Raw genomic sequence first — 11,735 nt, 5'->3', positions numbered from 1 at the left:
GCTTTAACTGACAATTGCGCGGTCGTGCGACGTGGCTCCCAAACAAAATTGGCGTCCTTTTTTTTTCCCACAAATAGAGCTTTCTTTTGGTGGTATTTGATCACCTCTGCGGTTTTTATTTTTTGCGCTATAAACAAAAATAGAGCGACAATTTTGAAAAAAATGAATATTTTTTACTTTTTGCTGTAATAAATATCCCCCAAAAATATATAAAAAAACATTTTTTTCCTCAGTTTAGGCCGATACGTATTCTTCTACGTATTTTTCGTAAAAAAAAATCGCAATAAGCGTTTATTGATTGGTTTGAGCAAAAAGTTATAGCGTTTACAAAATAGGGGGTATTTTTATGTCATTTTTATTAATATATTTTTTTTACTAGTAATGGCGGCGATCAGCGATTTTTTTTCGGTACTGCGACATTATGGCGGACACTTCGGACACTTTTGACACATTTTTGGGACCAGTGGCATTTTTATAGCGATCAGTGCTATAAAAATGCATTGGATTACTATAAAAATGCCACTGGCAGTGAAGGGGTTAACACTAGGGGGCGGGGAAGGGGTTAAGTATGTCCCTGGGTGTGTTCTTACTGTGGGGGGGGTGGCCTCACTAGGGGAAACACTGATCCTCTGTTCATACATTGTATGAACAGAAGATCAGCATTTCCCCCGCTGACAGGACCGAGAGCTGTGTGTTTACACACACAGCTCCCGTTCCCCGCTCTGTAACGAGCGATCGTGTGTGGCCGCTCTAAGAGCCGACGTTATACTACGGGCTCTTGCCCAGGAGAGCCGACCTGCCGCCTTGTCATTTGGCCCCCTGTAACATTTAAAAAACCTGGCTGATTCTGACAGTTTCTCTGTAAACTGACCACAGTGTATCATGGCTGCTGAGCCCTTACGCCGGTCAGTTTATGTGCCTCTGTCATCAGCAGCCTTCTATCTGATCTCCTCTCTGCTCCTGTGTCCTCCTACCCCCTCCTCTTTCTGTCTGTGTGTGAGAAACCCCTCCCCCATTCTGCTGCTCTCATAACACTAACCTGTATACACCATCAGCACCGCCTCCTATTGCAGTGTCCCCCTCTGTGGATGGTTTATAAATATAAATGCTGTAAATACCTGATTTAAGAGCAGAGATTGTGATCACATGACCAGCCAGCTCTCTCCTCCTCCCCTCCAGACTGACATCAGCAGAGGAATCTCAGCCCCTCCCTCTGCATCTCTCAGAGGAGGAAAGGAAAAAGCTGGCTGGTCATGTGATCGCAATCTCGACAGTGAAGCTATGTGAAGCTAAGCTAAGCTATATGTAGCACTACCCCCGGAGGAGCTGCTGGTTATTTTTGGGTCTACGCTTGGTGACTTAACCCCTTAAAGTGTCTCAAAACCCTCCCGTGACACACCTGGTAATATGAGAGTTGTGGACCCCAGTAGCTGGTGAGGAAACACAATATCTCACTACACAGCAACAGATTATGCAAATAAAAGGGGTTACCTTAAATGGAAGGATCTTGCAATGCAAAGGATAGGCTGCACACAAACTTCAAGATAACCAAATCAATGCTTTAATTGAAGAAGAACAAAGAACATGAGTAAAACAGTGAGGCCTGGTACACACGATAGGATTGATCCGCGGATACGTACACACCAGGGGATCTATCCGCTGAAACCGATTCGCTGAGATTTTTCAGCGGATGGATCCTCTCGTGTGTACGGGGCCTGACACTCTATTTGCAGATCCCTGCAGTATCAGCAACAATATTAAGGCTTTAGAGAAAGTTAGACTGCAACGTCAAATAGACCTGTGTGAGCACACAGCAAGGGGAGTCCTTCAACAAAACATATACATTGAAGCGCCCTCTTGCTAAAACTCACCCAGCTCTAGGCCTCTATACGATATAAAGTAGTAGAACTGATAAAAGTAATAGAGCTGATTGCTCGGTCAATGAGCAATGCAACGAATATAGAGAATATACAACTCTAAACAGATAACCCTTGGGTATTATAGCTATAGCTAATTAGGATGACCTGGCGTCCCAGGCCCAACTCCAATATAGTCCCCTGCTAACAGTTCGTGCACTTGTTCGTTGGCATGCGGTGGCGCGCAAAGAACAACTTATAATCCAAAAGGGTAACAACAAACTGTTAAAAGTCTCCTGGAGAGTCAAACCATAAAGATGGAAAACAACAATCCGCCCTACTGCAAGACGAACTATACTTTCAGGCAAGTGCCCGTCTCAACCAACCGGCTCAGGCCTTGTCCTTCTACAGCACACCGTTTGGTCGGCCAGCAGTCTCCGGTCCTCAGACGGGTCGCAGGGTTACTGGGATGTCGTCCGATTACTCCGGCAGGAATTCCGTCCTTCCTTCTCAAAGCCGCTCCGCCCGGGTGTATGTAGGCCTCAACTGCGGCCTACTCCCTGTGGAGACACTCCTCGCAGTGTCCTCCTGGGTTGAAGAGGCGGTCCCAAGAGAGCGCGCTAAACACGTCCTTTCCCTTAAATTACCTCCCTTAGCAGGCGGTGCGGAAGGCAAAGCATATTGAGGTGGCCCAGCTGCTCTCTGGGTAATGTAGTTCATTATAGGCCAGGGCAAATGGAGTCTCTTCTCCTTCTGAACTCAATTCCCCAACATTCACTGCGGGACCAGGATGATTTGTAAACAACAGGTGGCTCTAACCCAACTCGGCCACAGGAGGGAGCTGAGATCCTTCACGATCAGCAAATGTAGTCTTTTGTATCACAATAGGAAGGGTGATACCCCGCTACAGATATTTGCAGCATTTATTTTTATAAATCACACACAGAGGTGAACAGTGCAAGCAGTGATTATGGTGTATACAGGTTATAGTCAACATTTTTAATTATATTTTCATTTCTACCTTGTATTTTATTTGTTTCTAGCCTACTCGTTTTAACCTTAATCATTTTGAAGTTTGTAAATTTAGTTTGTTAAGATCCCTACACATTCACATTCTTTAATTCCGTGAAATGTATTTTCTATGTCCTGTGGGTAGCACTGCTGTGTCACACATTTCACAGAGACTGTTTTCTGAACTACAGAGGTGCTGAGAGGAGGAGTTTCAGGAGGCGGAGTCAGTACAGGAATCACTGCTTACAGGCAGAAAGGTACCATGGGAGATGGAGTGCATAGAAATGGAAAGTAAACAGCAGAGGAGAAGCTGCAAAGCATACAGGGAACCCAGCAAGTTGTGGACAGAGATGGCCAGCAGACAGGCAGAACTCATAACATAAAAGCAGTTTTTCAAGTAAGTTGTCAATAAGAGCTATTGTGTTATTGCCATAACATTGCTGATGTTAAAAAAAAAAGCATATGCTGTGACCATAGAACTCCTTTAACCCTTTTGCTGCCAGGTCCGCAACCTTGTCTTTTATATTTTACCCAAAAAATTGTGTAATTGATTGTGTTTGCCCTAGAATATACTTTAGTGTGTTTTTCACAGAAATGGTGCGTTTCCTAGACCTTTGTGGTAATATCGTGTGACATAAAAAATTGGATTTACCACTATTTTATTCTCTAGGGTGTCTGCTTTCAGAAAATATATAATGTTGGGGAGTTTTACATCATCTTTAGGACTAAAATGATTTTTTAAACGTGTGCAAAAAAACGCTCTGGCAGCGAAAATGTTAAAGTGGAACAGAAGAAAAAAAATTGAAAATTTTGAACAGGCGGGCTTTTTATTGCAGAAAAACATGCAATGTCTCGTCTGCAATAAATTACACTTACCTGCCTGTTCGCAATCCCCTGGAGAAGTTTACATTTTTTTAATACTGCCATTGTGTCAGGTGACTGCAGTCCCGTGCTGGCCAGTTAAAACGGCTCAAGACCACCCGCTGGGCAGAAGATGCTTGCACCAATGAGGGATCTCATGGGAGATGGACAAATGGAGCTTAGGAGAGTATTTGTCCCTTTAGTTCCACAAGTCAGTACATCAGTGGCACCCGGTGGAAACATTCTTTGGGGGGATGGCAAACAGTATGCCAACCCCCCGGTCGGTTGGCAGCACTTACCCCATCACCGGCAGCTTCCCCTGCTTGGCGGTGGCGGCCTCCCATTCTCTTGCTCTCCACGGATCATCACAGCGGCTTCTGTTTCCTCCCTCCAATCGGGAGTATTCTCTTCTCGGCAATCGAAAAACGGGTCCCACACCCGCTTCTGATTGGCCAGATTGAGAATCAGTGTTTCAACAGTGAATATTCATTCGCTGTTGTAACACACCTGGGTGTCTGTGACCCGAGCCCACCCTATTTTGAAGCATACCAGGTGCTTAAAAAAAAAACCTGGCTGCTGAAAGGGGCCAGACACATGAATAGGGGGTGGCCGTGTCCTCCGTTGGCAGATTTATGCTATGCATTAATCTATCCATTGCATATAGAGGGTGGCGTGGAGAGAGGGGGCGGAGCCCGGGCGCCCCTAATGGACGGGCCCCGCCACTGCAGCACATGCAGGATTTGTTCATTGAAAGTAATTTTGAAACATTTTTAAAGTTATCTTCTGTTTTTTAAACAAACAAAAATACTTACAGGAATTCATTGGCCACAGTTTGCACTTTCATTTGTTGGGATTTGGGAGGAAGGACAATGATGTTACTTTCTTTACCTCCTCCAATCAGAGAGTACTTTGCATTCATTAAGAAAATGGAAAATGTTCTCTGAATGGTGCCCACGCTGAGTGTGTGACCACCTGTGTTCACAATGCAGTAGGGCAGGCACACAGCATAAAGCCTCGTACACACAACCGGTTTTCCCGGCAGGAAAACTGCCAGGAGAGCATTTGGCAGGGAATCCCAGCCGTGTGCATGCTCCCTAGCAGCCGGGAATCCAGACGGTAAAATAGAGAACCCTGCTCTCAGGGGAGGGCTGGCAGCCTTAGGCCTGGGGGGTAAGTCCAGTCAAGTGGCCCATTGAACCACTGAATCAGCTCACCATGCATGGCCCATCTAGTTTTTCAATGCAGCCTCACCAGTGCCCATCAGGGCAGCCAACTCCAGTGCCCATCAATGCAGCCTGATCACTGGGGCAGGTTACATGCGGTGTATGGGGGGGGGGATGGGGGTCAGCTAGGGGTGTCAGGGTTTCTCATCTGAGTGATCTCAGCTCAGTAGGTCCTTGCACCCCACAGACCTAATGCTCCTGGTCCTGGGGTCAAGTTGCAGCCAGCGCCCAGCCCTGTGTCCCGACTCCCTGGCATGCCCTGCCTGCTTCCAAGTATCCAGTCCCAGGTGGTTGTAGTTTCCTCTGCGCTGCTCTGTTTTCCACCCACCGGGAGCTTTAAGCGTGGACTACAACTCCTGGAAAAGGGGGATAGGATCTGGCTGGTCTAGACTGGAAAGTAGTTTTTTTAACAAAAGCACCTCATCCCAAATTTATATATGGGAAAGTAGAACAGTGGCGGGACTATAGCGGTGCATGCAAAAAACAGTAAAGGAAAATAGAACAAATAATATAAATTTTAATGATTTATTAAAAAACAGAGTAGCGTCAGGTTGTAAGGCATATCATAGACCTCACAGGAGCCCACTACACAACTCAACAACCTGATCAAGAGTACAAAGTTAAAAGGTTCCCATAACAGACATCAGTACTGTAACAGAGATCGCAACCCGGTTGGTAAACCCTATATATTTCGCCCGGTCAGGCTTCTTCAGGGGTGGTTGAGATCAGAGTTTGGATTCTGATAATGACATACAGAGAAAGAAAGTTAACGATTTATACATAGAAACATTAGATATACATAAACAATAAGTAAATAAAGTCGCTCTGTCAGTGTATATCACAAAATGCCTACCTGCTGGTCCGTAGTGGGAGTAAAAAGACAACAGGGTGCGTGTATACCCTGGTTCCATCACATGCCTGAAAAATCAGGCCGGATGAGCACAAGTTGACAGCCAAAAGGATAACCTAGGCAGGAAAAAATGAGGAGCCGCTGCAGATGGAATTCACACAATCCCCAACCATCGGAGAGGCAAGGGGCGGCACCCAGAGACAGAGTGGCCAACTGTGGGGAAGAGTAGTAATATCAGTATCTATTATAGAATACTTAATAAAAATATTTATAGAAAGTGATGAATGAAATGTACACTCACAGTGCTTAAATGAACAGGTATAGCATCTGTGGAGGCATACGCCTAGCTTGAGACAGGAGGCTTATCAGATCTGTAACAAGCTGATCCAAATCTTATGTCAAAAAATAGAAAAAAAGGAGAAATTTAGGAAAAAGGCAAAAAAGAAAGAAGAGAAAAACAGAAAGAAAAAGAAAGAAGAAAAAAAAGAAAGAAATGAAACAGATAGTTTACTTCTGTATATAAATATAGATGTAGCGATTATAGTGATCTTCAGCATACAGCTGTTCCATAATAGGATAAAAAGATCCACTCATAGAGAGAGAGTTTGTTAAAAAATAGCAGCAAGCCATAAGATTATAAATGATAATTTTTAGAACAGAGAAGGAGACACTTAGTAAGGAGCATAGGAAGTTGTTTGAACAAACAGAGGAGACAGGCTTGTATAGTAGGCAGCTTTTAGGCATGGTAGAAAGGATACCTGGTCAATCAATCTAAGCAGCACAGGTTAGCTCCACAGGAGTGTACAGCACACTGACGCTCCACAGCAGGACAGAGTCCTGATATACCCCTCAACCCCTCCCACACGTCCGTGCGTCAGAGGGGGCGCGGTCGGGCGTGAGCGGACACATAGTGTCAGCACGCAGGCGCCCACACTAACGCTGGACAAGAGGCCTACAATCCCCAGCAACCCCTGGGTTGGAAGGCGTGGACGGCCGAGTGGTCGGCCAATCATAGCGCGCCGGGGGAGGGGCACCGCCGTACAGCGGAGCAGCCCATAGGTACAGAGGAAGACCAATGTCTAAGAGCCGGGAGGGGCCAGATCGCCGATGGAGAGGGCGGGGAGCCAGCGATTAGGGGGGAGAGAGAGACACTGACAAAGAACGGGCTCACACAGTGAAGCCCTTGGGTGTCCAGATGGAAGGGGAAAAAAGGTGAAATATCAAACAACCGCAGCAGCATCACAAATCCTGCAGAATAATATAGGATTACCCAAAGGGCAAAGGAATAGCAACTCGGTATATAAAAAAATATATCATGACCCATAACTTAAAAAAGCAGGGCCATTGAAAAAAACCAGCATGGATGAAGGCAGGGTGGCAAGGGCATATATACAGTGGCAGAGCGATTCACAACAAGGTTCACACAGATAGGTAATATGTATAGATCAGAATAATAATTAAAAATCAAACATATCTGGGGCATTTATATAAAGAATAATAATTCATACACATACATTGATTAACAAAATGCCAAAATAGCCAAAGAAAGAAAACAGACAAAGGAAAGGAAAAAGGAGGAAAAGGAGAGGGGAAAAGATAGAAAAAAAGGAACAGGGGAAAAGGTAAAGCATATAAGGGAAGGGGAGACAAGAAAAAGGAAAAGAAAGGGAAGGGGAAAACAGAAAACAGAGAAAAGGAAAAAGAGGGAGGAAGGGGGGGGGGGGGAAAAAAAGGAAAGAACGAGAAAAGAAGGAGGAGCCAAGTACCAAAAGAAAGGGAGAGGAGAACAAAAACAGACAAATGATGCAGAGTGACAGGCATCATCTATTTCATGCTGGAGCAACCCGGGCGGTCGTCCGGTGAAAGCGTGGCAAGCCAATCAATAGAGCACAGGGATAGTGGAACTGAGACACATAGAATAGGTAGCCCTTACAGGAAAGATTTAAAACTGATATACTCGTTCAGTCCTGGGTAATGGGTGGCGTTTAGAGTTTGTATCCATTTAGTTTCAAGTTGCAGAAGACTGCGATCAATGCCCCCACCCCTAACATGTGTGGGCACATGTTCCAGGGCAGTGAATTTCACCATAGTGGGCTCGAAATTGTGCTCATGTCCCACATGCCGGCTAATGGCAGTGGTGGACAATTTTTTCCGTATAGGTGCAATATGGTCCGATATACGTTTGTGGAAAGGTCTTTTCGTCTTGCCTACGTAGAAGCACCCACACAAGCATTTGGCCAGATACACCACGCCGACTGTTTGGCATGTGACCCGATGCCGAATGGTGTGGGTACGTCCACCAGGCAGGACGACTGTCGATCCACTTAAGATAAAAGGGCACATGTGGCATCCCTTGCATGAGAAGGTGCCATTGATTATGTGTGGAGACTTTTCTAAGGGATTGTGATGACTCTAAAATGAAATAGCTGCTAGAAACCTATACTTTCGTTTGAAGGATAGAGGTTACAGTCATAATATCCTGAAGAAGGCCTACAATCGAGCCGCGAGTATTGACCGCAGGGACCTGATTTTTCCCCCCAGAAAGGTTAACTCCCTGCAACCAATACGTCTGCTCACTCAGTATTCTGCTTGCCATGCACAGTTTAAGGAAATTTTGGATAGGTATTGGCCGTTACTATTGGCTGACAATACCGTTAATAAATTCATTAAGGATCGACCGGAAATCACCTACCGCAGAGCACCATCTCTACGGGACAAACTTGTTCAGAGTCATCACAATCCCTTAGAAAAGTCTCCACACATAATCAATGGCACCTTCTCATGCAAGGGATGCCACATGTGCCCTTTTATCTTAAGTGGATCGACAGTCGTCCTGCCTGGTGGACGTACCCACACCATTCGGCATCGGGTCACATGCCAAACAGTCGGCGTGGTGTATCTGGCCAAATGCTTGTGTGGGTGCTTCTACGTAGGCAAGACGAAAAGACCTTTCCACAAACGTATATCGGACCATATTGCACCTATACGGAAAAAATTGTCCACCACTGCCATTAGCCGGCATGTGGGACATGAGCACAATTTCGAGCCCACTATGGTGAAATTCACTGCCCTGGAACATGTGCCCACACATGTTAGGGGTGGGGGCATTGATCGCAGTCTTCTGCAACTTGAAACTAAATGGATACAAACTCTAAACGCCACCCATTACCCAGGACTGAACGAGTATATCAGTTTTAAATCTTTCCTGTAAGGGCTACCTATTCTATGTGTCTCAGTTCCACTATCCCTGTGCTCTATTGATTGGCTTGCCACGCTTTCACCGGACGACCGCCCGGGTTGCTCCAGCATGAAATAGATGATGCCTGTCACTCTGCATCATTTGTCTGTTTTTGTTCTCCTCTCCCTTTCTTTTGGTACTTGGCTCCTCCTTCTTTTCTCGTTCTTTCCTTTTTTTGCCCCCCCCCCCCCCCTCCTCCCTCTTTTTCCTTTTCTCTGTTTTCTGTTTTCCCCTTCCCTTTCTTTTCCTTTTTCTTGTCTCCCCTTCCCTTATATGCTTTACCTTTTCCCCTGTTCCTTTTTTTTTTCTATCTTTTCCCCTCTCCTTTTCCTCCTTTTTCCTTTCCTTTGTCTGTTTTCTTTCTTTGGCTATTTTGGCATTTTGTTAATCAATGTATGTGTATGAATTATTATTCTTTATACAAATGCCCCAGATATGTTTGATTTTTAACTATTATTCTGATCTATACATATTACCTATCTGTGTGAACCTTGTTGTGAATCGCTCTGCCACTGTATATATGCCCTTGCCACCCTGCCTTCATCCATGCTGGTTTTTTTCAATGGCCCTGCTTTTTTAAGCTATGGGTCATGATATATTTTTTTATATACCGAGTTGCTATTCCTTTGCCCTTTGGGTAATCCTATATTAGTCTGCAGGATTTGTGATGCTGCTGCGGTTGTTTGATATTTCACCTTTTTTCCCCTTCCATCTGGACACCCAAGGGCTTCACTGTGTGAGCCCGTTTTTTGTCAGTGTCTCTCTCTCCCCCCTGATCGCTGGCTCCCCGCCCTCTCCATCGGCGATCTGGCCCCTCCCGGCTCTTAGACATTGGTCTTCCTCTGTACCTATGGGCTGCTCCGCTGTACGGCGGTGCCCCTCCCCCGGCGCGCTATGATTGGCCGACCACTCGGCCGTCCACGCCTTCCAACCCAGGGGTTGCTGGGGATTGTAGGCCTCTTGTCCAGCGTTAGTGTGGGCGCCTGCGTGCTGACACTATGTGTCCGCTCACGCCCGACCGCGCCCCCTCTGACGCACGGACGTGTGGGAGGGGTTGAGGGGTATATCAGGACTCTGTCCTGCTGTGGAGCGTCAGTGTGCTGTACACTCCTGTGGAGCTAACCTGTGCTGCTTAGATTGATTGACCAGGTATCCTTTCTACCATGCCTAAAAGCTGCCTACTATACAAGCCTGTCTCCTCTGTTTGTTCAAACAACTTCCTATGCTCCTTACTAAGTGTCTCCTTCTCTGTTCTAAAAATTATCATTTATAATCTTATGGCTTGCTGCTATTTTTTAACAAACTCTCTCTCTATGAGTGGATCTTTTTATCCTATTATGGAACAGCTGTATGCTGAAGATCACTATAATCGCTACATCTATATTTATATACAGAAGTAAACTATCTGTTTAATTTCTTTCTTTTTTTTCTTCTTTCTTTTTCTTTCTGTTTTTCTTTTCTTTCTTTTTTGCCTTTTTCCTAAATTTCTCCTTTTTTTCTATTTTTTGACATAAGATTTGGATCAGCTTGTTACAGATCTGATAAGCCTCCTGTCTCAAGCTAGGCGTATGCCTCCACAGATGCTATACCTGTTCATTTAAGCACTGTGAGTGTACATTTCATTCATCACTTTCTATAAATATTTTTATTAAGTATTCTATAATAGATACTGATATTACTACTCTTCCCCACAGTTGGCCACTCTGTCTCTGGGTGCCGCCCCTTGCCTCTCCGATGGTTGGGGATTGTGTGAATTCCATCTGCAGCGGCTCCTCATTTTTTCCTGCCTAGGTTATCCTTTTGGCTGTCAACTTGTGCTCATCCGGCCTGATTTTTCAGGCATGTGATGGAACCAGGGTATACACGCACCCTGTTGTCTTTTTACTCCCACTACGGACCAGCAGGTAGGCATTATGTGATATACACTGACAGAGCGACTTTATTTACTTATTGTTTATGTATATCTAATGTTTCTATGTATAAATCGTTAACTTTCTTTCTCTGTATGTCATTATCAGAATCCAAACTCTGATCTCAACCACCCCTGAAGAAGCCTGACCGGGCGAAATATATAGGGTTTACCAACCGGGTTGCGATCTCTGTTACAGTACTGATGTCTGTTATGGGAACCTTTTAACTTTGTACTCTTGATCAGGTTGTTGAGTTGTGTAGTGGGCTCCTGTGAGGTCTATGATATGCCTTACAACCTGACGCTACTCTGTTTTTTAATAAATCATTAAAATTTATATTATTTGTTCTATTTTCCTTTACTGGTTTTTGCATGCACCGCTATAGTCCCGCCACTGTTCTACTTTCCCATACAACTCCTGGAATGCAACAGCTAGTGGTCGGCCCGACTTCCAAAACCAGTATAAAAAATAAAATGGTAGTGGGCATTTTGAACGTAAGTTAGGGCAGCCTGGGAGGCAATTGCCACCCTGCCCCCCGGCCCAGCCCTCCCCTGCCTGCTCTCTATTTTCCCGTCGGGATTCCAGGCAGAGTGTTTCCTGCCGAGAAAACCGGTCATCTGTATGCTGACCTGAGTGAAGAAAAAACGTGCATGCTCGATAAGACTTCGACGCATACGCGGTAGCATACAAAGTTAGTGTGGGGTGTAGCAAGATGGCAGCGACGGAATCGAATGTGATGAGACACCAGCTCGTCATAGTCGATGACATCACCTCGTACTTGCCATT

General features: G+C 45.3%; 2 long non-coding RNA genes across 2 annotated transcripts; one reads left to right on the top strand and one right to left on the bottom strand.

The window, feature by feature from the left end:
- Positions 1-5,454: 5,454 nt before the first annotated feature.
- On the bottom strand, positions 5,455-6,221 carry LOC120928546. The gene is made up of 2 exons (XR_005747219.1): positions 5,805-6,221; positions 5,455-5,690 (listed from the first exon to the last, which is right to left on the bottom strand). It is a non-coding gene; the product is annotated as an uncharacterized LOC120928546 (long non-coding RNA).
- A 4,283-nt stretch (positions 6,222-10,504) lies between these two features.
- LOC120928545 lies at positions 10,505-11,293 on the top strand. Its single transcript, XR_005747218.1, has 2 exons — positions 10,505-10,943; positions 11,058-11,293. It is a non-coding gene; the product is annotated as an uncharacterized LOC120928545 (long non-coding RNA).
- The last annotated feature ends 442 nt before the right edge of the window (positions 11,294-11,735 follow it).

Source organism: Rana temporaria, chromosome 2 (genome assembly GCF_905171775.1).
Source record: "Rana temporaria chromosome 2, aRanTem1.1, whole genome shotgun sequence".
Taxonomy (NCBI): domain Eukaryota; kingdom Metazoa; phylum Chordata; class Amphibia; order Anura; family Ranidae; genus Rana; species Rana temporaria.
The sequence above is the reverse complement of the archived record's forward strand: the minus strand, read 5'-3'. Positions and strand labels throughout refer to the sequence as shown.